General features: G+C 42.6%; 1 non-coding gene and 1 pseudogene across 1 annotated transcript; one reads left to right on the top strand and one right to left on the bottom strand.

Annotated features, from left to right (window-relative positions):
* The first annotated feature begins 14,345 nt into the window (after nt 1-14,345).
* LOC124650142 lies at nt 14,346-16,509 on the top strand (annotated as a pseudogene).
* Nucleotides 16,510-18,633: 2,124 nt separating this feature from the next.
* Nucleotides 18,634-18,706, bottom strand: TRNAA-AGC. The gene has a single exon. It is a non-coding gene; the product is annotated as a tRNA-Ala (tRNA).
* Nucleotides 18,707-24,748: the final 6,042 nt, after the last annotated feature.

Below are 24,748 nucleotides of genomic sequence, written 5' to 3' on the forward strand. Positions count from 1 at the left end.
GTGAAAGCTCTAAGCTTGGGGATGCCCCGTGGTTCACCCCTGCATATTCTAAGAAGACTCAAGCATCTAAGCTTGGGGATGCCCAAGGCATCCCCTTCTTCATCGACAACATTATCAGGTTCCTCCCCTGAAACTATATTTTTATTCCGTCACATCTTATGAACTTTGCTTGGAGCGTCGTTTGTTTTTGTTTTTGTTTTGTTTGAATAAAATGGATCCTAGCATTCACTTTGTGGGAGAGAGACACGCTCCGCTGTAGCATATGGACAAGTATGTCCTTAGGCTCTACTCATAGTATTCATGGCGAAGTTTCTTCTTCGTTAAATTGTTATATGGTTGGAATTGGAAAATGCTACATGTAGTAACTCTAAAATGTCTTGGATAATTTGATACTTGGCAATTGTTGTGCTCATGTTTAAGCTCTTGCATCATATACTTTGCACCCATTAATGAAGAAACACTTAGAGCTTGCTAATTTGGTTTGCATATTTGGTTTCTCTAGAGTCTAGATAACATCTAGTATTGAGTTTTGAACAACAAGGAAGACGGTGTAGAGTCTTATAATGTTTACAATATGTCTTTTATGTGAGTTTTGCTGCACCGTTCATCCTTGTGTTTGTTTCAAATAACCTTGCTAGCCTAAACCTTGTATCGAGAGGGAATACTTCTCATGCATCCAAAATACTTGAGCCAACCACTATGCCATTTGTGTCCACCATACCTACCTACTACATGGTATTTATCCGCCATTCCAAAGTAAATTGCTTGAGTGCTACCTTTAAAATTCCATCATTCACCTTTGCAATATATAGCTCATGGGACAAACAACCTAAAAACTATTGTGGTATTGAATATGTACTTATGCACTTTATCTCTTGTTAAGTTGCTTGTTGTGCGATAATCATGTTTCTGGGGACGCCATCAACTATTCTTTGTTGAATATCATGTGAGTTGCTATGCATGTCCGTCTTGTCTGAAGTAAGAGAGATCTACCACCTTAATGGTTGGAGCATGCATATTGTTAGAGAAGAACATTGGGCCGCTAACTAAAGCCATGATTCATGGTGGAAGTTTCAGTTTTGGACACATATCCTCAATCTCATATGAGAATAATAATTGTTGCCACATGCTTATGCATTAAAGAGGAGTCCATTATCCGTTGTCCATGTTGTCCCGTATGGATGTCTAAGTTGAGAATAATCAAAAGCGAGAAATCCAAAATGCGAGCTTTCTCCTTAGACCTTTGTACAGAGCGGCATGGAGGTACCCCATTGTGACACTTGGTTAAAACATGTGCATTGCAAAGATCCGGTAGTCCAAGCTAATTAGGACAAGGTGCGGGCACTATTAGTATACTATGCATGAGGCTTGCAACTTGTAAGATATAACTTTCATAACTCATATGCTTTATTACTACCGTTGACAAAATTGTTTCATGTTTTCAAAATAAAAGCTCTAGCACAAATATAGCAATCGATGCTTTCCTCTTTGAAGGACCATTCTTTTTACTTTTATGTTGAGTCAGTTCACCTATCTCTCTCCACCTCAAGAAGCAAACACTTGTGTGAACTGTGCATTGATTCCTACATACTTGCATATTGCACTTGTTATATTACTCTATGTTGACAATTATCCATGAGATATACATGTTATAAGTTGAAAGCAACCGCTGAAACTTAATCTTCCTTTGTGTTGCTTCAATACCTTTACTTTGATTTATTGCTTTATGAGTTAACTCTTATGCAAGACTTATTGATGCTTGTCTTGAAGTACTATTCATGAAAAGTCTTTGCTTTATGATTCACTTGTTTACTCATGTCATTACCATTGTTTTGATCGCTGCATCCACTACATATGTTTACAAATAGTATGATCAAGGTTATGATGGCATGTCACTTCAGAAATTATCTTTGTTATCGTTTTACCTCGCTCGGGACGAGCGGAACTAAGCTTGGGGATGCTTGATACGTCTCCGACGTATCGATAATTTCTTATGTTCCATGCCATATTATTGATGATACCTACATGTTTTATGCACACTTTATGTCATATTCGTGCATTTTCCGGAACTAACCTATTAACAAGATGCCGAAGTGCCGTCTGTCGTTTTCTGCTATTTTTGGTTTCAGAAATCCTAGTAACGAAATATTCTCGGAATTGGACGAAATCAAGAACCAGGGTCCTATTTTGCCACGAACCTTCCAGAAGACCGAAGAGCATACGAAGTGGGGCCACGAGGTGGCCAGACCACAAGGCGGCGCGGCCAGAGGGGGGCCCGCGCCGCCCTATGGTGTGGGCCCCTCGTCAGCCCTCCGACTCTGCCCTTCCGCCTACTTAAAGCCTCCGTCGCGAAACCCCTGATGCGAAAAACCACGATACGGAAAACCTTCCAGAGACGCCGCCGCCGCCAATCCCATCTCGGGGGATTCTGGAGATCTCCTCCGGCACCTCGCCGGAGAGGGGATTCATCTCCCGGAGGACTCTACACCGCCATGGTCGCCTCCGGAGTGATGAGTGAGTAGTTCACCCCTGGACTATGGGTCCATAGCGTAGCTAGATGGTTGTCTTCTCCTCATTGTGCTTCATTGTTGGATCTTGTGAGCTGCCTAACATGATCAAGATCATCTATCTGTAATACTCTTTGTTGCGTTTGTCGGGATCCGATGGATAGAGAATACCATGTTATGTTAATTATCAAGTTATTGCATATGTGTTGTTTATGATCTTGCATGCTCTCCGTTATTAGTAGAGGCTCTGGCCAAGTTGATGCTAGTAACTCCAAGAGGGAGTATTTATGCTCGATAGTGGGTTCATGCCTGCATTGACACCTGGGACAGTGACAGAAAGTTCTAAGGTTGTGCTGTGCTGTTGCCACTAGGGATAAAACATTGATGCTATGTCCGAGGATGTAGTTATTGATTACATTACGCACCATACTTAATGCAATTGTCTGTTGTTAGCAACTTAATACTGGAAGGGGTTCGGACGATAACCTGAAGGTGGACTTTTTAGGCATAGATGCGATTGGATGGCGGTCTATGTACTTTGTCGTAATGCCCAATTAAATCTCACCGTACTTATCATGACATGTATGTGCATTGTTATGCTCTCTCTATTTGTCAATTGCCCGACCGTAATTTGTTCACCCAACATGCTTTTATCTTATGGGAGAGACACCTCTAGTGAACTGTGGACCCGGGTCCATTCTTTAATACCGAAATACAAATCTGCCGCAATACTTGTTTTTACTGTTTTCTCTGCAAACAATTATCTTCCACACAATACGGTTAATCCTTTGTTACAGCAAGCCGGTGAGATTGACAACCTCACTGTTTCGTTGGGGCAAAGTACTTTGGTTGTGTTGTGCAGGTTCCACGTTGGCGCCGGAATCCCTGGTGTTGCGCCGCACTACATCCCGCCGCCATCAACCTTCAACGTGCTTCTTGGCTCCTCCCGGTTCAATAAACCTTGGTTTCTTTCTCGAGGGAAAACTTGCTGCTTGTGCGCATCATACCTTCCTCTTGGGGGTGCCCAACGAACGTGTGAAATACACGCCATCAAGCATATTTTCTGGCGCCGTTGCCGGGGAGATCAAGACACGCTGCAAGGGGAGTCTCCACTTCTCAATCTCTTTACTTTGTTTTTGTCTTGCTTTATTTTATTTACTACTTTGTTTGCTGCACTTATATCAAAACACAAAAAAATTAGTTGCTAGTTTTACTTTATTTACTATCTTGTTTGCTATATCGAAAACACACAAAAAATTAGTTTACTTGCATTTACTTTATCTAGTTTGTTTTATTTACTACTGCTAAAATGGCTACCCCTGAAAATACTAAGTTGTGTGACTTCACTAGCACAAATAATAATGATTTCTTATGCACACCTATTGCTCCACCTGCTACTACAGCAAAATTCTTTGAAATTAAACCTGCTTTACTGAATCTTGTTATGCGAGAGCAATTTTCTGGTGTTAGTTCTGATGATGCTCGCTGCCCATCTCAATAATTTTGTTGAATTGTGTGAAATGCAAAAGTATAAAGATGTAGATGGTGACATTACAAAATTAAAATTGTTTCCTTTCTCATTAAGAGGAAGAGCTAAAGATTGGTTGCTATCTCTCGCCTAAGAATAGTATTGATTCCTGGACTAAATGCAAGGATGCTTTTATTGGTAGATATTATCCCCCTGCTAAAATTATATATTTGAGGAGTAGCATAATGAATTTTAAACAATTGGATAATGAACATGTTGCTCAAGCTTGGGAAAGAATGAAATCTCTTGGTTAAAAATTGCCCAACCCATGGACCGACTACTTGGATGATCATCCAAACCTTCTATGCAGGACTAAATTTTTCTTCGCGGAATTTATTGGATTCAGCTGCTGGAGGTACCTTTATGTCCATCACTCTTGGTGAAGCAACAAAGCTCCTTGATAATATGATGGTTAATTACTCTGAATGGCACACGGAAAGAGCTCCACAAGGTAAGAAGGTAAATTATGTTGAAGAATCCTCTTCCTTGAATGATAAGGTTGATGCTATTATGTCTATGCTTGCGAATGATAGGACTAATGTTGATCCTAATAATGTTCCATTAGCTTCATTGGTTGCCCAAGAAGAACATGTTGATGTAAACTTCATTAAAAATAATAATTTCAACAACAATGCTTATCTGAACAATTCTAGTAATAACTATAGGCCATATCCTTATAATAATGGTAACGGTTATGCTAATTCTTATGGGAATTCTTACAACAATAATAGGAATACACCCCCTGGACTTGAAGCTATGCTTAAAGAATTTATTAGTACACAAACTGCCTTTAACAAATCTGTTGAGGAAAAGCTCAATAAAATTGATATTCTTGTTTCTAGAGTTGATAGTCTTGCCTCTGATGTTGATCTTTTGAAATCGAAAGTTATGCCTAATAGGGATATTGAAAATAAAATTGTTACTACAGCAAATGCCATCCAAGTTAGAATTAATGAGGATATAAGATTAATGGCTGAACTGCGTGCTAGGTGGGATAGAGAAGAAAATGAAAAACTAGCTAAAGAGAAAATGTAGCTAAAGTTTGGACTATTACCACCACTAGCAATGCTAATGATTCACATGTTGCTGCACCTCCTACTATCAATGGTAAAATAATTGGTGTTGGCAATGCTTCTACTCCTAGTGCAAAGCGCGCAAAATTACCTCGAAACCGCTAAAACTGCTGAAACTGCTTGTGATAAAACTCGCTGAAATTTTTTCCAACCTTGGGGATGATAATCCCATTGCTTTAAATTGTAATGATTTAGATTTTGATGATTGCCACATCTCTGAAGTTATAAAGTTCTTGCAAAAACTTGCTAAGAGTCCCAATGCTAGCGCTGTAAACTTGGCTTTCACAAAACATATTACAAATGCTCTCATAAAAGCTAGAGAAGAGAAACTAAAACTTGAAACTTCTATTCCTAGAAAGCTAGAGGATGGTTGGGAGCCCATCATTAAAATGAGAGTCACAGATTTTGATTGTAATGCTTTATGTGATCTTGGTGCAAGTATTTCTGTTATGCCTAAGAAAGTCTATGATATGCTTGACTTGCCACCATTGAAAAACTGTTATCCTGGATGTTAATCTCACCGATAATGCTAAAAAGAAACCTTTGGGGAGAGTTGATAATGTTCATATTATGGTTAACAATAACCTTGTCCCCGTTGATTTTGTTGTCTTGGATATTGAATGCAATGCATCTTGCCCCATTATATTGGGAAGACCTTTTCTTCGAACCGTTGGTGCTACTATTGATATGAAGGAAGATAATATTAAATATCAATTTCCTCTCAAGAAAGGTATGGAACACTTCCCTAGAAAGAGAATGAAGTTACCTTATGATTCTATTATTAGAACAAATTATGATGTTGATGCTTCGTCTCTTGATGTTACTTGATACACACTTTCGCGCCTAGCTGAAAGGCGTTAAAGAAAAGCGCTTATGGGAGACAACCCATGTTTTTACTACAGTATTTTTGTTTTATATTTGAGTCTTGGAAGTTGTTTACTACTGTAGCAACCTCTCCTTATCTTAGTTTTATGTTTTGTTGTGCCAAGTAAAGTCTTTGATAGTAAAGTAAGTACTAGATTTGGATTACTGCGCAGTTCCAGCATTTCTTTGCCGTCACGAATCTGGGTCTACCTCCCTGTAGGTAGCTCATAAAATTAAGCCAATTTACGTGCATGATCCTCAGATATGTACGCAACTTTCATTAAATTTGAGAATTTTCATTTGAGCAAGTCTGGTGGCCTAATAAAATCCATCTTTACGGATTGTTCTGTTTTGACAGATTCTGTCTTTTATTTCGCATTGCCTCTTTTGCTATGTTGGATGAATTTCTTTGATCCATTAATGTCCAGTGGCTTTATGCAATGTCCAGAAGTGTTAAGAATGATTGTGTCACCTCTGAACATGTTAATTTTTATTGTGCACTAACCCTCTAATGAGTTGTTTCGAGTTTGGTGTGGAGGAAGTTTTCAAGGATCAAGAGAGGAGTATGATGCAATATGATCAAGGAGAGTGAAAGCTCTAAGCTTGGGGATGCCCCGGTGGTTCACCCCTGCATATTCTAAGAATACTCAAGCGTCTAAGCTTGGGGATGCCCAAGGCATCCCCTTCTTCATCGACAACATTATCAGGTTCCTCCCCTGAAACTATATTTTTATTCCGTCACATCTTATGAACTTTGCTTGGAGCGTCGGTTTGTTTTTGTTTTGTTTGAATAAAATGGATCCTAGCATTCACTTTGTGGGAGAGAGACACGCTCCGCTGTAGCATATGGACAAGTATGTCCTTAGGCTCTACTCATAGTATTCATGGCGAAGTTTCTTCTTCGTTAAATTGTTATATGGTTGGAATTGGAAAATGCTACATGTAGTAACTCTAAAATGTCTTGGATAATTTGATACTTGGCAATTGTTGTGCTCATGTTTAAGCTCTTGCATCATATACTTTGCACCCATTAATGAAGAAACACTTAGAGCTTGCTAATTTGGTTTGCATATTTGGTTTCTCTAGAGTCTAGATAACATCTAGTATTGAGTTTTGAACAACAAGGAAGACGGTGTAGAATCTTATAATGTTTACAATATGTCTTTTATGTGAGTTTTTCTCGCACCGTTCATCCTTGTGTTTGTTTCAAATAACCTTGCTAGCCTAAACCTTGTATCGAGAGGGAATACTTCTCATGCATCCAAAATACTTGAGCCAACCACTATGCCATTTGTGTCCACCATACCTACCTACTACATGGTATTTATCCGCCATTCCAAAGTAAATTGCTTGAGTGCTACCTTTAAAATTCCATCATTCACCTTTGCAATATATAGCTCATGGGACAAACAGCCTAAAACCTATTGTGGTATTGAATATGTACTTATGCACTTTATCTCTTGTTAAGTTGCTTGTTGTGCGATAATCATGTTTCTGGGGACGCCATCAACTATTCTTTGTTGAATATCATGTGAGTTGCTATGCATGTCCGTCTTGTCTGAAGTAAGAGAGATCTACCACCTTAATGGTTGGAGCATGCATATTGTTAGAGAAGAACATTGGGCCGCTAACTAAAGCCATGATTCATGGTGGAAGTTTCAGTTTTGGACACATATCCTCAATCTCATATGAGAATAATAATTGTTGCCCTCCATTATTTGTTGTCCATGTTGTCCCGGTATGGATGTCTAAGTTGAGAATAATCAAAAGCGAGAAATCCAAAATGCGAGCTTTCTCCTTAGACCTTTGTACAGGCGGCATGGAGGTACCCCATTGTGACACTTGGTTAAAACATGTGCATTGCAAAGATCCGGTAGTCCAAGCTAATTAGGACAAGGTGCGGGCACTATTAGTATACTATGCATGAGGCTTGCAACTTGTAAGATATAACTTTCATAACTCATATGCTTTATTACTACCGTTGACAAAATTGTTTCATGTTTTCAAAATAAAAGCTCTAGCACAAATATAGCAATCGATGCTTTCCTCTTTGAAGGACCATTCTTTTTACTTTTATGTTGAGTCAGTTCACCTATCTCTCTCCACCTCAAGAAGCAAACACTTGTGTGAACTGTGCATTGATTCCTACATACTTGCATATTGCACTTGTTATATTACTCTATGTTGACAATTATCCATGAGATATACATGTTATAAGTTGAAAGCAACCGCTGAAACTTAATCTTCCTTTGTGTTGCTTCAATACCTTTACTTTGATTTATTGCTTTATGAGTTAACTCTTATGCAAGACTTATTGATGCTTGTCTTGAAGTACTATTCATGAAAAGTCTTTGCTTTATGATTCACTTGTTTACTCATGTCATTACCATTGTTTTGATCGCTGCATCCACTACATATGTTTACAAATAGTATGATCAAGGTTATGATGGCATGTCACTTCAGAAATTATCTTTGTTATCGTTTTACCTCGCTCGGGACGAGCGGAACTAAGCTTAGGGATGCTTGATACGTCTCCGACGTATCGATAATTTCTTATGTTCCATGCCATATTATTGATGATACCTACATGTTTTATGCACACTTTATGTCATATTCGTGCATTTTCTGGAACTAACCTATTAACAAGATGCCGAAGTGCCAGTTGCTCGTTTTCCGCTATTTTTGGTTTCGAAATCCTAGTAACGAAATATTCTCGGAATTGGACGAAATCAAGAACCAGTGGTCCTATTTTGCCACGAACCTTCCGGAAGACCGAAGAGCATACGAAGTGGGGCCACGAGGTGGCCGGACCACAAGGCGGCGCGGCCAAGGGGGCCGCGCCGCCCTATGGTGTGGGCCCCTCGTCGGCCCTCCGACTCGCCCTTCCGCCTACTTAAAGCCTCCGTCGCGAAACCCCCGATGCGAAAAACCACGATACGGAAAACCTTACCGAGACGCCGCCGCCGCCAATCCCATCTCGGGGATTCTCGGAGATCTCCTCCGGCACCCTCGCCGAGAGGGGATTCATCTCCCGGAGGACTCTACACCGCCATGGTCGCCTCCGGAGTGATGAGTGAGTAGTTCACCCCTGGACTATGGGTCCATAGCAGTAGCTAGATGGTTGTCTTCTCCTCATTGTGCTTCATTGTTGGATCTTGTGAGCTGCCTAACATGATCAAGATCATCTATCTGTAATACTCTTTGTTGCGTTTGTCGGGATCCGATGGATAGAGAATACCATGTTATGTTAATTATCAAGTTATTGCATATGTGTTGTTTATGATCTTGCATGCTCTCCGTTATTAGTAGAGGCTCTGGCCAAGTTGATGCTAGTAACTCCAAGAGGGAGTATTTATGCTCGATAGTGGGTTCATGCCCGCATTGACACTCGGGACGAAGTGACGTAAAGTTCTAAGGTTGTGCTGTGCTCGTTGCCACTAGGGATAAAACATTGATGCTATGTCCGAGGATGTAGTTATTGATTATATTACGCACCATACTTAATGCAATTGTCCGTTGTTAGCAACTTAATACCGGAAGGGGTTCGGACGATAACCCGAAGGTGGACTTTTTAGGCATAGATGCGATTGGATGGCGGTCTATGTACTTTGTCGTAATGCCCAATTAAATCTCACTGTACTTATCATGGCATGTATGTGCATTGTTATGCTCTCTCTATTTGTCAATTGCCCGACCGTAATTTGTTCACCCAACATGCTTTTATCTTATGGGAGAGACACCTCTAGTGAACTCGTGGACCCAGGTCCATTCTTTAATACCGAAATACAAATCTGCTCGCAATACTTGTTTTATCGTTTTCTCTCGCAAACAATCATCTTCCACACAATACGGTTAATCCTTTGTTACAGCAAGCCGGTGAGATTGACAACCTCACCGTTTCGTTGGGGAAAAGTACTTTGGTTGTGTTGTGCGGGTTCCACGTTGGCGCCGGAATCTCTGGTGTTGCGCCGCACTACATCCCGCCGCCATCAACCTTCAACGTGCTTCTTGGCTCCTCCTGGTTCAATAAACCTTGGTTTCTTTCTGAGGGAAAACTTGCTGCTGTGCGCATCATACCTTCCTCTTGGGGGTGCCCAACGAACGTGTGAAATACACGCCATCAGTAACACAGAGGAAATGGCACCAGAAAATAGTTGATACTACTTCTAATGGCATTTAGGACCGAGTGAGTATTTGATGATGAAAGATGGACCGAGGTTCCCAGCTATCTACACTAGTGGTAACTCTCCAATAACAAGTGACAAGTGTTGGGTGAACAAATTACAGTTGGGCAATTGATAGGATTGAAATAGCATTAAGATAGAACATCAGGTTTATTAATCATGTAGGCATGTTTTCCATATATAGTCATACATGCTCGCAATGAGAAACTTGCATAACATCTTTTGTCCTACCAGCCGGTGGCAGCCGGGCCTCAAGGGAATCTATTGGTAATTAAGGTACTCCTTTTAATAGAGCACCGGAGCAAAGCATTAACACTTGGTGAAAACATGTGATCCTCATATCTAAGCCATCCCCTCCCGTTATCCCGACTTGTCGTCACTCCGGGGCCTCGGGTTCCGGACATAGACATGTGCAAACAACTTGTAGATACAATCTAAGCAATAATTATAGAGCTTAAATCTAAGATCATGCCACTCGTGCACTAGTGACAAGCATTAAACACATCAAGGTTGCAGCAACAATAACTTCACAAACTTTATAGATAGACTGGTCATAATGTAACAATTCACAGGATCCCAACAAACACAACACCGATTACATCAGATGGATCTCAATCATGTAAGGCAGCTCATGAGATCATTGTATTGAAGTACATGGGAGAGAAAGTACCAACTAGCTACCGCTAGAGCCCGTAGTCCATGGGGGAACTACTCACGGAGCATGATGGAGGCGGTGGCGTTGATGGAGAAGACTCCCGGGGGCACTTCCCCGTCCCGGTGGCGTGCCAGAACAGAGACTTCTGTCCCCCGAAACTTGTCTTCGCGATGGCGGCGGCTACGGAACTCTTCGTGGAATATCGTCGGGTCTCTTAGGGTTTTCGCGACGGACCAAATATATAGGCGAAAGGGCGGAGTAGGAGGAGCCAGGGGGTGGCCTCCCAACCTGGTGGCGCGGCCAGGGAGGGGCCCGCGCCCAGGTGTGGTGTGGGGCCCCCTTGGCCCCCCTCCAGCACTTCTCTGGCTCTCTGGGTCCGTCTCGGTAAAATAGAAGGTTTGGCTTTAGTTTCGCCCAATTCCGAGAATATTTCCTGTGTAGGATTTCTGATACCAAAAACAGCAGAAAACAGGAACTGGCACCTCGTCATCTTGTTAATAGGTTAGTCCCGGAAAATGCATAAAATCATTATAAAGTGTGAGCAAAACATGTAGGTATTGTCATAAAACTAGCATGGAACATAAGAAATTATAGATACGTTGGAGACGTATCAAGGGCCCCGCCACCACCGTGGGCCACGCAAGCTTCGCCCCGGCGGTGTCTCCGGCAACGGCGAGGGAGGCGGAAGGAGGGGAGGGGCGGGGGCGACTATCATTCCGGTCGCCTCCCCAGTCCCCCTCGCAAGAGCGACGCAAGGGCGGAAATGTTTTTTGCCAGGGTCAACACTCTGTCGTCAGTTTCTATCTTGTAAAGTTGTGATTTATTCTTGTGTGTGTACACCCCCTAATAACTCGAGGATATATCATTTTATTTTGCTTCACTGCACCCCTTCCTCAAACTCAAACACATCAACGTTTAGATTTTTCTGTAGCCTTGTTTTGTTTCGATAGTACGTCAAAGGCATACCATAATTTTATAGAAAGTTGAGATTTGAGTAAAAAAAGCTACCGCTTGCTGCGAGCAACGAGATAGCCGTGACATCCTAGCCTAGGGCTCAATAGAATTGATAGGATACTCATATCAACAAGTTACAACTTCTTTTCTGGAAGCTCATCTCCATAGAACTTCGAGGTTAAGCGTGCTTGACCCGAAGCGATTTGAGGATGGGTGACCAACTGGAAAGTCCTTCTGACGGCTGGAAGTACACAATTCAACTGTAGCTAGTTTCAAAATAAGATTATCGAACCACGAGGAGCTACTAGTTAAGGTATTTATGTTTCTTGTTGCTATTTATCTAAAATTACTTAAAAGCTGTCTTTGATCCCAAGTGAGGTTTGGTTTGAAAGAGTGTGTTTTTAAGTTGTGAAACAAATAACAGAAATAGAAAAGTGGAAATTGCAGTAAGCGAGGTTTGGATTTTCAATATGGCGTAAATGTTCTCAGAGATGATGGTTCGATCCACCACTATCAATTCCCCAATGGCCATAATACACAATAAGATGTCTGTTAGAGAGGTTGGGCCATATGCCTACTTGTAGATCATACCTACAGATAGTATCCAGTGCACAATGATGATCATTTCATGGTAAGCTTTCCTGAAAATAGTGGAGGCATGAACATCTCCTTTGCTTAAATCCTTTCAAATATGTTTGGAATCCATTTGTAAAATGCATTCAAAATAATTGTTTGCAAAAAAAATAGTGGGATCATACCTACTTGTATCCCTATAGGTTTATAATTACTTAGATTGGACAACTTATGTATTAAAATAAATATTGGATCTTTAAGTTTGGGAAAAATTCAAATCAACTTGAAATGAGAGGTTGCCAAGATAAAGTTTTGGCAGTTAGCTAGCGGCATTTTTTGGTGACATGATCACATGGGCGCAACGATTGTGTGGGTTCAAAACCTTGTTCAGCAATGCACTCAGGAAGACATGTTTAACATATCAATGAAGGCAAACATGCATAAAATTCACCTTACACGCGTCTGGTGATTGCAAGGGGGAAGAAGGAGCAAGGTAATTGGGGGGAGAAAAAAGGGGGAAAATGAAGGATGAACAAATTGGAGGGGCAACCAGAGGCTCTCGCATGATGGCTACGAGCTGCGCCTCTTTATTTTTATATATGGATATTGAATATGATCATTTTCAAAAGATCATGGAGTAGATGTAGATCTTAGTTAATAAGAGAGAACAATTGGGTCATGCTCTCTATTCATATGATGCTATGTTGAAATATTTAGTGTTTTTAGAATATGTATTACTTTCTCCGAAGTGTGCTTCCAAATTAATTGACTCCATATATATACATATTTTAGTGTGCAGATATAAAGCTAAGTCAATTAAGTTGGAACGGAGGGAGTATATGGTTATCTTTTCTACACAGGTGAGTTTTCATGTGCAATATATTTACATGCGCGATGAGTAAAGAAATTGAAAGGACTGTGACTATGCACGAGTATTCAACTAGTCAAGCTAACTAGAATTTGCTCACGCAGGCCAGTTTTTTTTCTTCAACCTCGCATTGTATTGTTTTATTTTTCATGTGGGGTTCTAGAATGCAGGCTACTGAATATGTTTGGCTCTTCAAAAATTATATTGTATGGGCTTCTTACAATTGGTTGATCGACTTATCATAACATTTCTCAGATTAGCAAATCTTGAACTTGAGATTGATGTTGTACTTCCTAATTTTTCTATGAAACATTATGAAACGTATTTATGATACGAAAACCGCAAAAGGCAACCGAGCTAGCCCTTTATTATTTAAAAATTTAAACTTATATTTTGAAGTTTTCAAAAAAAAAAAAATCTAAAAAATCATAGGTGTAGCCAATGATGTATGCTACAACCGTACAAAATCTCAAAGTGAAATTCTTTGTGTTCTAGGTTACACAAAAATGACAAAATCTGACAAATTTTATAGTTTTGAAATGTGCATTATTCACTATTCTCATATCCACACATTTTTCATTTTTATGTAGCCTAAAATATATTCAAAAATCATATTTTGATTTTGCATGTTTTTTATTTTATTATTGGCTACATCTAGGATTTTGTTATATATTTTTAAAATTAAAAATTATAATTCTCGAATTTTTAAAAATAATAAAAGCTACATGTAGCTCGCCTCTATTTGTCCACTCTGTGTTATGATGGCCCATCTATTATAAGTAAAGCTCACGGGCATTTTTTCTAACCGATATAAATGAAATCTTAGGGCTGTCAACTCGGTCGGATGGTAGCAACAGCTGCAAGGAGCAGTTCGGTTCGCAGTTGACCTAGTAGACTGGTCACTCTACTCCCGCAAGCTCCACAAGTGGCACTGTACTTCCAGCATTATATACTGATGAAATACTCAATATCCCATTTTCCAGTCCGCTATGTGCATCGGTTGATCGGTCTTTGTATAGCGCCAGAGCGCGTTTCCATCCGGCCAGCTTAGCTAGCATCCGTGCAATCGGTTGATCGATCTAGTTGATCTTGTGACAGAAGAGCTAGCTAGAGGGGTTGGAGATATTCATCGTTCGGCGATGGCCGTATTTGGTGGTGGGGCCGATGATGATGCGCTCAGGGTGGCGATGTTGGCGTCGGCCGGCGGTGGCGAGGAGGACGACCTGGAGGAGATCCGTAGCGTGCCGATGTTCCTGTGGCGCGCGGCGGAGGAGAACCAGAGGCTGTGGCTCCTAGCGGGGCCTGCCATCTTCACGTCGCTGGCGCAGTACTCGCTGGGCGGCGTGACGCAGGTCCTCGCCGGCCACCTGACCACGCTGGAGCTGGACGCCGTGTCCACCGAGAACTCCGTGATCGCCGGCCTGGCCTTCGGGATCATGTACGGCATGGGGAGCGCGCTGGAGACGCTGTGCGGGCAGGCCTACGGCGCCAAGAAGCCCGGCCTGCTGGGCGTGTACCTGCAGCGGTCGTGGATCCTTCTGACCGCCATGTCTGTCCTCATGTTGCCGCTGTACCTCTTCGCCACGCCCATCCTGCGCTTCTTCCACCAGGACGAGGAGATCGCCGTCCTAGCGGGGCGGTTCTCGCTGTACATGATCCCGCAGCTGTTCGCGTACGCGCTCAACTTCCCCATCCAGAAGTTCCTGCAGGCGCAGAGCAAGGTGATGGCCATGGCGGCGGTGTCGGCGGCGGCGCTGGCGTTCCACGTGGCGCTCAGCTGGTTCCTGGTGGTGCCGATGCAGATGGGGCTCGTCGGCCTGGCGGTGGCCCTCAACGCGTCGTGGTGGGGCAGCTCGCCTACATCGTGATGGGCTACTGCCCCGGCGCCTGGAACGGCTTCGAGCTGGACTCCCTCGCCTGGACCGAGCTCGTCAGCTTCGCCCGCCTCTCGCTCGGCTCAGCCATCATGCTCTGGTACGTACAGGCACAGCCCGGCTGGTGGTGCCTACCTATACTTATGATCCAACTGCCGCCATGATCGATCTGCAGTAACGAGTCAATCATATCATATGTGTGCCTGACGTTTGGCATGTTGCCATGGCCCATGGATGTTGATGGTGCGAATTGAAGCCTGGAGTACTGGTTCTACATGTTCATCATAGTTATCGTGGGCAACCTACCGAATGCCCAGGTCGCCGTCGCCGCGGTCTCCATCTGGTGAGCCAGTCAGCTGTTTATAAACTGGCACTTGCTACTAGCAAGAGCTTGACTTAAGTAAAAAAAACTGGGGAGCAGTAAAAAGATTGTGCGTCACTTATGGGTTTGTATGCAGCACAAACCTTTTCGGGTGGCAGATCATGGTGTTCTTGGGATTCAACGCGGCAATCAGCGTGCGGGTGTCGAACGAGCTGGGCGCGGGGCGGCCGCGCGCGGCAAGGTTCGCGATCACGGTGGTGCTCATGTCCTCCGTCGCCATCGGGGTGGCCTTCTTCGTCGCCGTCCTGCTCCTCCGCGACGTCTACGGGTCGCCCTTCACCGAGAGCCCCGAGGTGGTGGACGCCGTGGCCAGCCTGGGCGTGGTGTTCGGCTTCTCGCTCCTCCTCAACAGCGTCCAGCCGGTGCTGTCCGGCGTGGCCGTCGGCGCTGGGTGGCAGTGGCTGGTGGCCTACGTCAACCTCGGGTGCTACTACGGGGTGGGCGTCCCGGTGGGGTACGCCATGGCCTTCCCGCTACAGCTCGGCGTCCAGGGAATGTGGGGCGGCATGCTCACCGGCGTAGGCCTTCAGACCGTGATCCTGGTGGCGATCACCATGCGCACCAACTGGAACAAGGAGGTGAGTTTTCGCGCGCAATTCTTGCCAGCTTGATTTCGTTTCCTTCAGTCAATCCCTGACGACGAAACCACGAGTTCTTTCCTGATTTCTGCTGGCTGGGCAGGCAAGCGAGGCGACCTCCAGGATACGGCGGTGGGGTGGATCGCCCAACTTCTCGGACAGCATCTAGTACGTCTAGGATCTACCACTGCTGGATGCCTCTTGGTTGCAGGATCAGATTTATCAGGCCAGCAGTTTTTCTTCTCGAGGGCACGCGTGACGGAGAAGCAGGGGAGGCTGCGTCAGGGCCCGGTTGACACGCTAAGTCGAAGCAAGCGCGCGTGTTCGGCGTGATTGAGATAGGTGCATGGTTTGCATTTTTAAAAAACTTCCACAGTATTTTCTTTGGAAGCTTGGTGTGGTTTGCTGTTAGCTAAGTTTGTTCTGGCATGCACGATGCCCGTGTTGTATGTATAAGCCGAAAATCATATCAACCCAAATTTGTTTAATTTCATCTTGGAAAAAACAAATAATTCTGAAAAAGAGGCATGCACGAATGTTAGATTTTCTATAAAATCTAGTGCAAAGAATTCCATTGAAATAATTTATACTACAAAATTAGTCCGATAAATCAAATAAATAGCCATTCGTAGAAAAAAGATTTATAGAATCTACTCCTACAAATCTCCAATAAAAAATCCATTAAATCAAAGAGGTCCAAACGGTAAGTATGGTGCCAAACAAATCATGTTGTAGCATTATGTAGTACCCCGGAGAATATGACTCGGTAAGGGTAGAAGTAGAATATGTGCATTTGCATATCATGCATCTCAAGATGGGGGGAATTTTAATACTTTCAGAATTAAGTTACAATTGAGAGTATGAATTCTAGTGATGAAACTGAGTTTGGTCATCGGAAGGAATTGAAATAAGATTCAATATGGCTTTTGTACATTTCAAAATTTTGATAAAATTCAAAACTTAGATTTAAAACCATTACCTAAGTCTTTGGTTGCACTCATACATATATAAATACAAATAAATGATCACATATATCACACGACAATTGAATTCAGAATAGAAGTTTGAATTATTCAAACTTAAGTTTAAGTTTAAAAAAAATAGAGAAGAGAAGCCCCAACGAGCTCCCAGTTTCATTGAAGAAACTAGAGTCAGTTATACAAAACTAAAACGAACCACCCTTTGAAATAAGCATAACAACCTCTGCTACTTCCATATACTAACTTTGAGACAATATACTAAAAATCTGAAAAACATAACCAGGTAACTAGAAAAACTTATACTAGACAAGTACATGCAGAAACATCATAAAAAACCACTATCTAGACATAGGATGATAATAGATACACAGACTATGTTGTATATTCAAAATATTATAACAAATAAAATGCAATTCAGAAAAATATGAGACAAAGTTGACAATGCTCAGAATTTGACTCTCATTCATAACAAACCAATTACATGGTTTTTACAAGGGTAATTTCTAATAGAAAATTACAGGAAGTCAAAAGCCTATACAAACTACAAAAGTCCGATCTAAAATTTCATATCTAGCATTTCTTATTTTACCTTCATCTCTATCTCATCTTCATCTTCTTCCGACCTGCAATACATCAAAACAAAAAAAATCATTTGGTTAAAATGTTGGATTCACCAAGAGATGAACCATTTGTTGTAGAATCCAAAGGAAGTGATCTCAGGGAGAAACCCTGGAATCGCAGTATGTTAGGAAAATTTGTTGCTGCGGGCCCATGGACTGCTTTTACTGATGGGATTCCCTGGCCCGTTCCTTCTCTTCGTCTTGAGGTCAGCTGGTAAGTACTGGAGCGTCACAATCAACTGGACGGACATTAAATCCGAAGATCGAGGGAGTAAGTCAGCGCTTAGATAATCCAAGGTACTCTCAGTCTCATGAAAATTATATTAAATTTATTAAAATTTAAATGTATGAAATCGTATGTAGATAATCTAAATTTATCAAATCTTAGACAACTTTGATGAAACAGAGGTGTCTCTAAGGCTCAGTCGACTGAGACTTAACTTATGTATCAATCGAATTACATTAGTGTGTTTCAATGCGGATTTAAATAAAGTGCAAACAACATCAAACACACATCTTCAAGCAAAAAATAAAATCCAACGGTGAAGCACGTGACTGTGACATAAGCTACGTCTTGAGCTAGCTGAAACTTAGCAATTCCGATGAAACAGAGGGAGTATATTCTTCTAATGTACGTTGCAAGCAACAAGAAAATAATACAAAGTACTCCCTCCATCTATAAAAGAGTGTTTCAACTTTATCAAAATTTTGATGTATCTAGACTTATTTTAGTATCTAGATACATCCAATTTTATCTAAAATTGAGATATCTTTTTATGAACTGAGGGAGTAGCATTTTTCTAGGGCAATAATCCAAAGTAGCTAGCGACACAAGCAAGAAAAATATTTGTACAAACAGTCCGACTCCGATCGACAGACGCATGCCGCAGGAGGCTAACTACGGGCCGCTCGCCATCATGGAGAGTGCAAAACTATTAAGGATTACTGATAAATAACTGAGCTCCCACAGAAAAAAAACCGTATAATTTTTTTTGGAGATGCGGGGTATCGATCCCCGTACCTCTCGCATGCTAAGCGAGCGCTCTACCATCTGAGCTACATCCCCAGTGTGAAAGAATTTACGGTCACCATTATTAGGCTAATACTACGAACCTTTATCAGTGATGCCACCTGCAGACTAAGCTCTCTACGCACACAGCCGAATGAGATCGATGCGAAACTGCAATTAAGTTGTGCGAATATATGCTCGCAAGTCTAAAGTCTAGTCCGAACCAGGAGTAAGCGACAGTGTTTCGAATCGCAGAACATGTACTCCGTAGTACGGAGTCTTTGTTAGTCTTGGACAAAGGCACACGACGTATACACCACGAACAGCATACGCCCCAGATCATGAACAAACTAATTAACTGCAAACCACACAGAGCTTCCAAAGGACAAAAGAGAGAGCAAACCGTACCATGAAATAAAAATGGAAAATGATTGCCTTCATCCGCAGGATCCGTTGCTTGCAACCTCCAGGGCGGGCATGCAACGAGGTTTTACAGATTGTACAAGACTAGAAGGATGAGTTTTACGGGCTAGCTAATAGATGCGCCTAACGAGGTTTTACACATTGGAAACCTTTTCGCTAGACGAATGGCTTTAGTATATATATATATATTTGTAGAATTAAATAGTACATGGTTGAGGTACATGAGCTGTCTTCAATAATTACAAAATCGAGTTAAAAAGAAATGAGAAAATCTTTCAGATCTCCAAACTCTTTCTTCTTTCATAACGTAATGTTGTGTTTTCTTAAAGGCACCCGAAGAAAACCAAACCACGTAGATGTAAATGTTAATGAAGGTTCTCCCATAATTTTATTTTGATCCGCAATGCCAAAACTATTGCACCACGTGCAACCACTAAATTAGTTAATCATCATCGGCAAAAGTACCAATACCAACATTTCAGGGAAAAGCAACCAACCATCTTGAGATGTCGCTTGGGAGCCGAGAGTACAAATTACCATTATCGAAAACGTAGCATTAGAGAAAAAACATCGCGAGGACATACCTCCTCGTGGCAACTAAGAGAAAAGTTCCAAAATCGATATGATGAAATAAGATCTAAAGACTCATACCCACCATTGACATTGAAAAGGAGATCTCGATGTTGAACGAAAGGCTGGAGATCATTTATTTTAGACAATGCCATCTCCACTGATGTGAAGTCAAAGAAGAAGATAACTGAAAGGACGAGATGTCGTCTAGAGAGGGGTGAATAGGCGTTTTAAAACTCAAACGGATTTGGCTTGTAAGAATGTGGAATTAAACTAACGTTTATTTTACAATCACAAATCCTAAATATGCTAGGCTCACCTAAGTGCAACAACAACAACTAGAGCTAAGCAAGATAGGCACAAGATATATGTAGCATAAGTGATAGCAAGGTATATGTACTTCAAGCACGCCGGCTATCATAAGGAAAGTAAGCACGGGTATAGAAATAACCGAGACACGTGGAGACGAAGATGTATTCCCGTGTTCCCTTCCTTTGCAAGAAGGTACGTCACGTTTGGAGATGTGGGGATCCCACGAAGGATTCCCCAATGCCACGAAGGCTCACCTTATTCTCCGAGCCTATCCCACGAAGGAATAGCCCTTTCCTTATGGCTAGCTTTTCCTTCACTCCGGAGATGGCAAGCTCCACAACCACTTCACAAGCTCCACGAAGGAGAAGCCCGGGCCCTTTCATAATCTTCCACGAAGAGGTCACCGGGACACCAACCAAGCCAACTAGGAGGTCACCCTCCAAGAGTAACAAGCTCACGGTCTCTCACTTGAACAAATCGTGGTGGAGAGCTCAACACTATGCAATGATGCAAAGCAAGAACACTAGAAGTGTTCAAATCATTCACACTCAAATCCCACCGAAGCAACAGATGCTAGGACGAGATTAGAGATGAAGAACAAAGGAGGAAATCAACAAATGACTCCAAGATCTAGATCCCAAGAGTTCCCCTCACTTAGAGGAGGAATGGATTGGAGAAGGTTGTAGATCTAGATCTCCTCTTTCAGATCTCCCAAGAATATGCAAGAATCATATGAGGGAAGGGAGAGGAAGCAGGCTCAAGAGGTTCAACAATGGTAGTCAAGAATATGCTCAAGAACCCCATAAAACTATTGGAGAAGAAGCCCCTTTTATAGCCAAACGAAATATGACCTTTGGGAAAGATCTGGGAGTTTTTCGTGCAGCCTGGCAGGATGGCCTGGCACGACGGGCCAGGGACCGGGCTGCCTGGTGGGAGAGCCGGTCAGGACGGGCCAGGGACCGGGCGGCCATGAGATCCCCCTGGAAAACGTCCGGTTGGCACCGGTGTGGGAGCCGGTCTGTGCCGGACAAGCCGATGAGACAGATGGCGCCATTGGGCCAAACATGAAAACATGTTTTACAAAAATCATGATAACTTTTGCATCCTGACTCCAATTTCGATAATCTTGGGCTTGTTAGAATTAGAACAACAAGCCCTGCAACTTTATGCATAGAAATATCATTGTCCACCCACTGAGTAAAAAACACAAGATGAATGTTTTGACCTATCTATAAAAGAGACACCGGTAAAACCTCCAAGCTCGAAAACGCAATAGAAGATGCATATGGATTCCGTTTTCGATGAACTTGGACTTGTTGTGAAGCTAGAAACAAGCTCAAGAACCTCACATAGAGAAACACCAAGAAGCAATAAGATTTATCGATGCAAAGCATGCAAAGGGTTGAGATCCCTAAGACGATGTGATCAAGTTACCCAACCGAAAGCCCATCTTGATAGTGCGGCTATCTATCCTATAATCTGGTGAATGTTCTAGGACGTCGCCTAGAGGGGGGGTGAATAGGCGGTGTATAAAAACTTCTACTTGAGAGCTAAACTAGGCGGAATAAAACTACACATGTGTTTACTAGTTTAGCTCAAGGCCTATCAACTAGGGGTTTGCCTAAGAGCACCAACAACCTATGCTAGCATGATGAGCACAATGTGATAACAAGCTAGGTATAGCACATCAAGCAAGATAGATATAACAAGGTAAAGCGCATAGGTTAAGGAGCTCAGGTTGAGAAGTAACCGGTGCACGAGGAGACGACAATGTATCCCGAAGTTCACACACTAAGGTGCTACGTATCCGTCTGGAGCGGTGTGGAGGCACGAGGCCTCCAATGAGCCACTAGGGCCACCGTATTCTCCTCGAGCCTTTCCACCAAAGGAAAGGCCTTGATCCACTAAAGGACCCTTGGGGTGGTCACCGAACCCTTACACGCTTGGGCAAACGCCAAGTATTGGCTTGAGGCAACTCCATAACACGGAGGCTCTCAAGTACACGGCCACGAGAGGCTACAACACACCACCAAGCCACCAAGATGCTAATGCGCCACAAGAGGCTAACACACTCCACCAAAGGAAACAAACTCCACCAAGGATGCTTATGCGCCACAAGAGGCTAACACACTCCACCAAAGGAAACACGGCCACTAAGGCAATGCGGCCACTAAGGCAAGATGGCCACTAAGGCAAGAACACCACTAAGGTTGAGCACTCACTCTACGAGATCGAAACCCCGGAGAGAACTCAAACCGATGCACCTAATGCAATGGCTAAGAACACCACTAGGATGCCCAAGTTCTTCTCTCCCAAATTCCAACAAAGATAGAAGAAGCTATTGGAGGAATAAGGGAGGAAGAACAAAGAGTGGAGAAACACCAAGAAACTCCAAGATCTAGATCTAGCAAGATCCCCTCACTTGGAGAGGGATTCAATTGGTGAAGCTCTAGATCTAGATCTCCTCTCTCCTTTCCCCCAAAAATATGCAACAAATAGTGGGGGGATCAAGAGGAGGAAGCAAGAACCCAAGGTCAACAATGGAGGAGAGAGAATGGAGGGGAAGGGTTAGTATGGTCGGAGGTGGAAGAGAGGTATAAATAGGGTCCCAGAAATATAGCTGTTGGGGCAGAAAAACGGTCAGATTCGCGCCCGAGCGGTACTACCGCTTTGGTAAGCGGTACTACCGCTCTGGATTCGAATCCCCACAGAACTTGTCCACGTGGACACAAAGCGGTACTACCGCTCGCGGTACCGCTTGAGGTACCGCAATGGGCTCCAAACCTTACTGGATCCCAAGCGGTACCGCAGCGGTACCGAAGCGGTACTGCCGTAACTTATGTTACAGTACTTAAGCGGTACCGGGGCGGTACTACCGCTCTCAAGCGGTACTACGGCTCAAGGTACCGCAAAGGTACCGTAACATGTTCTGTGGGACTTTTTCAGTGCAATGTAAAATCCATAACTTGAGCTAGGAAACTCGGAATGACATGAAACCAATTTTGCCGGAAAGAGGACGACAAGAGCTATCACTACAAAAAGTGAAAATATGGAAAAGAGTGAGTGATGATTTTCTCATGGTCATAGAGGTGTAACCTCTCAATATGGTATATTGGGAAAATCATCACCCTCGCACATGCAACATGCGATGCATCCGGAATCCATTTCTGATGAGCTAGAGCTTGTCATGGAGATGAACACAAGCTCTATCTCATCTCATGGATAAGAACCAAGAAAAACCAAGAAACACGATGCAATGCATGCAAGGTTTGAGCTCTCTCTGATGATGCGACCCACTATCCTATCGGGCACAAACCTTGACCTTGCGCGTTCCTCTCGAGTCGGCAATCTCCGTCTTCATCCTCTTCATCATTGTTCATGCCACCGTCTTCCTTCATCTTGTATTCACGCCACCGTCTTCATTCATCTTCTACGCCGTCTTCATCTCCCTTCATCACCGTCTTCGTCATTGTACTCCGTCTTCTCCATCTTGCAACCTTGAGTCCAACACATGGCTATGGACTTGACCTAAGTTTGATTCTCAATGCAACCATTAGTCCATAGGGATTGTCATCAATTACCAAAACCACACATGGGGTAATGAACATGTTCTGTCATCTGATCTCCTAACAACCCCCTTGAGATCGGTAAAAGAAAAACCTAGCAAGGCCATACCTTTGCCTTGCGCATCCTGCTTGATCTTGATGATAACTCTTAAAGCTCCACTCAAGCCGGAATGCCTCACTTCATCATTATTGCTTCGTGAAGACTCACAAATACTCCCCCATACACCATTATGGGAAAGCTCCATTGATGCACATCTTCACATATCCATTATCACCAAATGGACGGGAAGCTTCAAGCATATGATCCTATTGAGATGCTCAACTTGAATTTGCCCAACTCAACCTTGATGACGATCACCACTTGACGTCATCCTCTCATGGGCTATATGAGATCTCACTTTTGATGCATGCACATGGAAAGATACCTAACTCACATAGACAACACAAGAAGGGCACATATATGATGGGTTAGTTCATAAAGAATAATTGACAAGGCTTACCATTCATGACTTCACGTGGCACATTCTCCATGCTTCATGTGTTGATCAAACTGGAATCTATTATTTACTCTTTGTATTGGTCAATCTTGTATCTTCTCATGCTCTATCATACTATCTTGAGGTGTATAAAGAATTCTTCATTTGTTTTCATGCTCTAAATCTTAGTCAACCATAGCTCAACTCATGAGACTATCATGACACCGACTTAGAGCCATAACTTGAATTCTTCGCTTGGAATCAAGCACTCAAGATCTTGATCATTCATTGCTTATCACATAAGCTAAAGCATAACTGATATTGAGTTCCACATAAGAACTCCATCTTCATTTCTTCTTCTTGATCATATCACATTTATGTCTTCAAATCGATGATCTTGATGCCGATACGCAAGTTATATCTTTATCTTCATGGCATCCATACTTGAATCCAACACATATAGAACCTATGGAATATTCCTTCATATAAACTCAATGAAAACATTAGTCCATAGGGGTTGTCACTAATTACCAAAACCGCACATAGGGGCAATATACCCTTACAATAACTACCAAAACCCTAATCCAATCTCTTGGAAAACTAATTTTATTAAAAAAATTGACTCATATATCGGGTCCCCCACCCCTCCTGAGCCCGGTGAAGGAGGGTGAATTGACATAGATAGGAGGTTCATGTGGAGGCGGCGACTAGGTTTACCAATGGAATCTAATTAATTTTACAAAAACGTTCTA

Source organism: Lolium rigidum, chromosome 1, assembly GCF_022539505.1.
Source record: "Lolium rigidum isolate FL_2022 chromosome 1, APGP_CSIRO_Lrig_0.1, whole genome shotgun sequence".
In the NCBI taxonomy this organism is placed as follows: Eukaryota; Viridiplantae; Streptophyta; class Magnoliopsida; order Poales; family Poaceae; genus Lolium; species Lolium rigidum.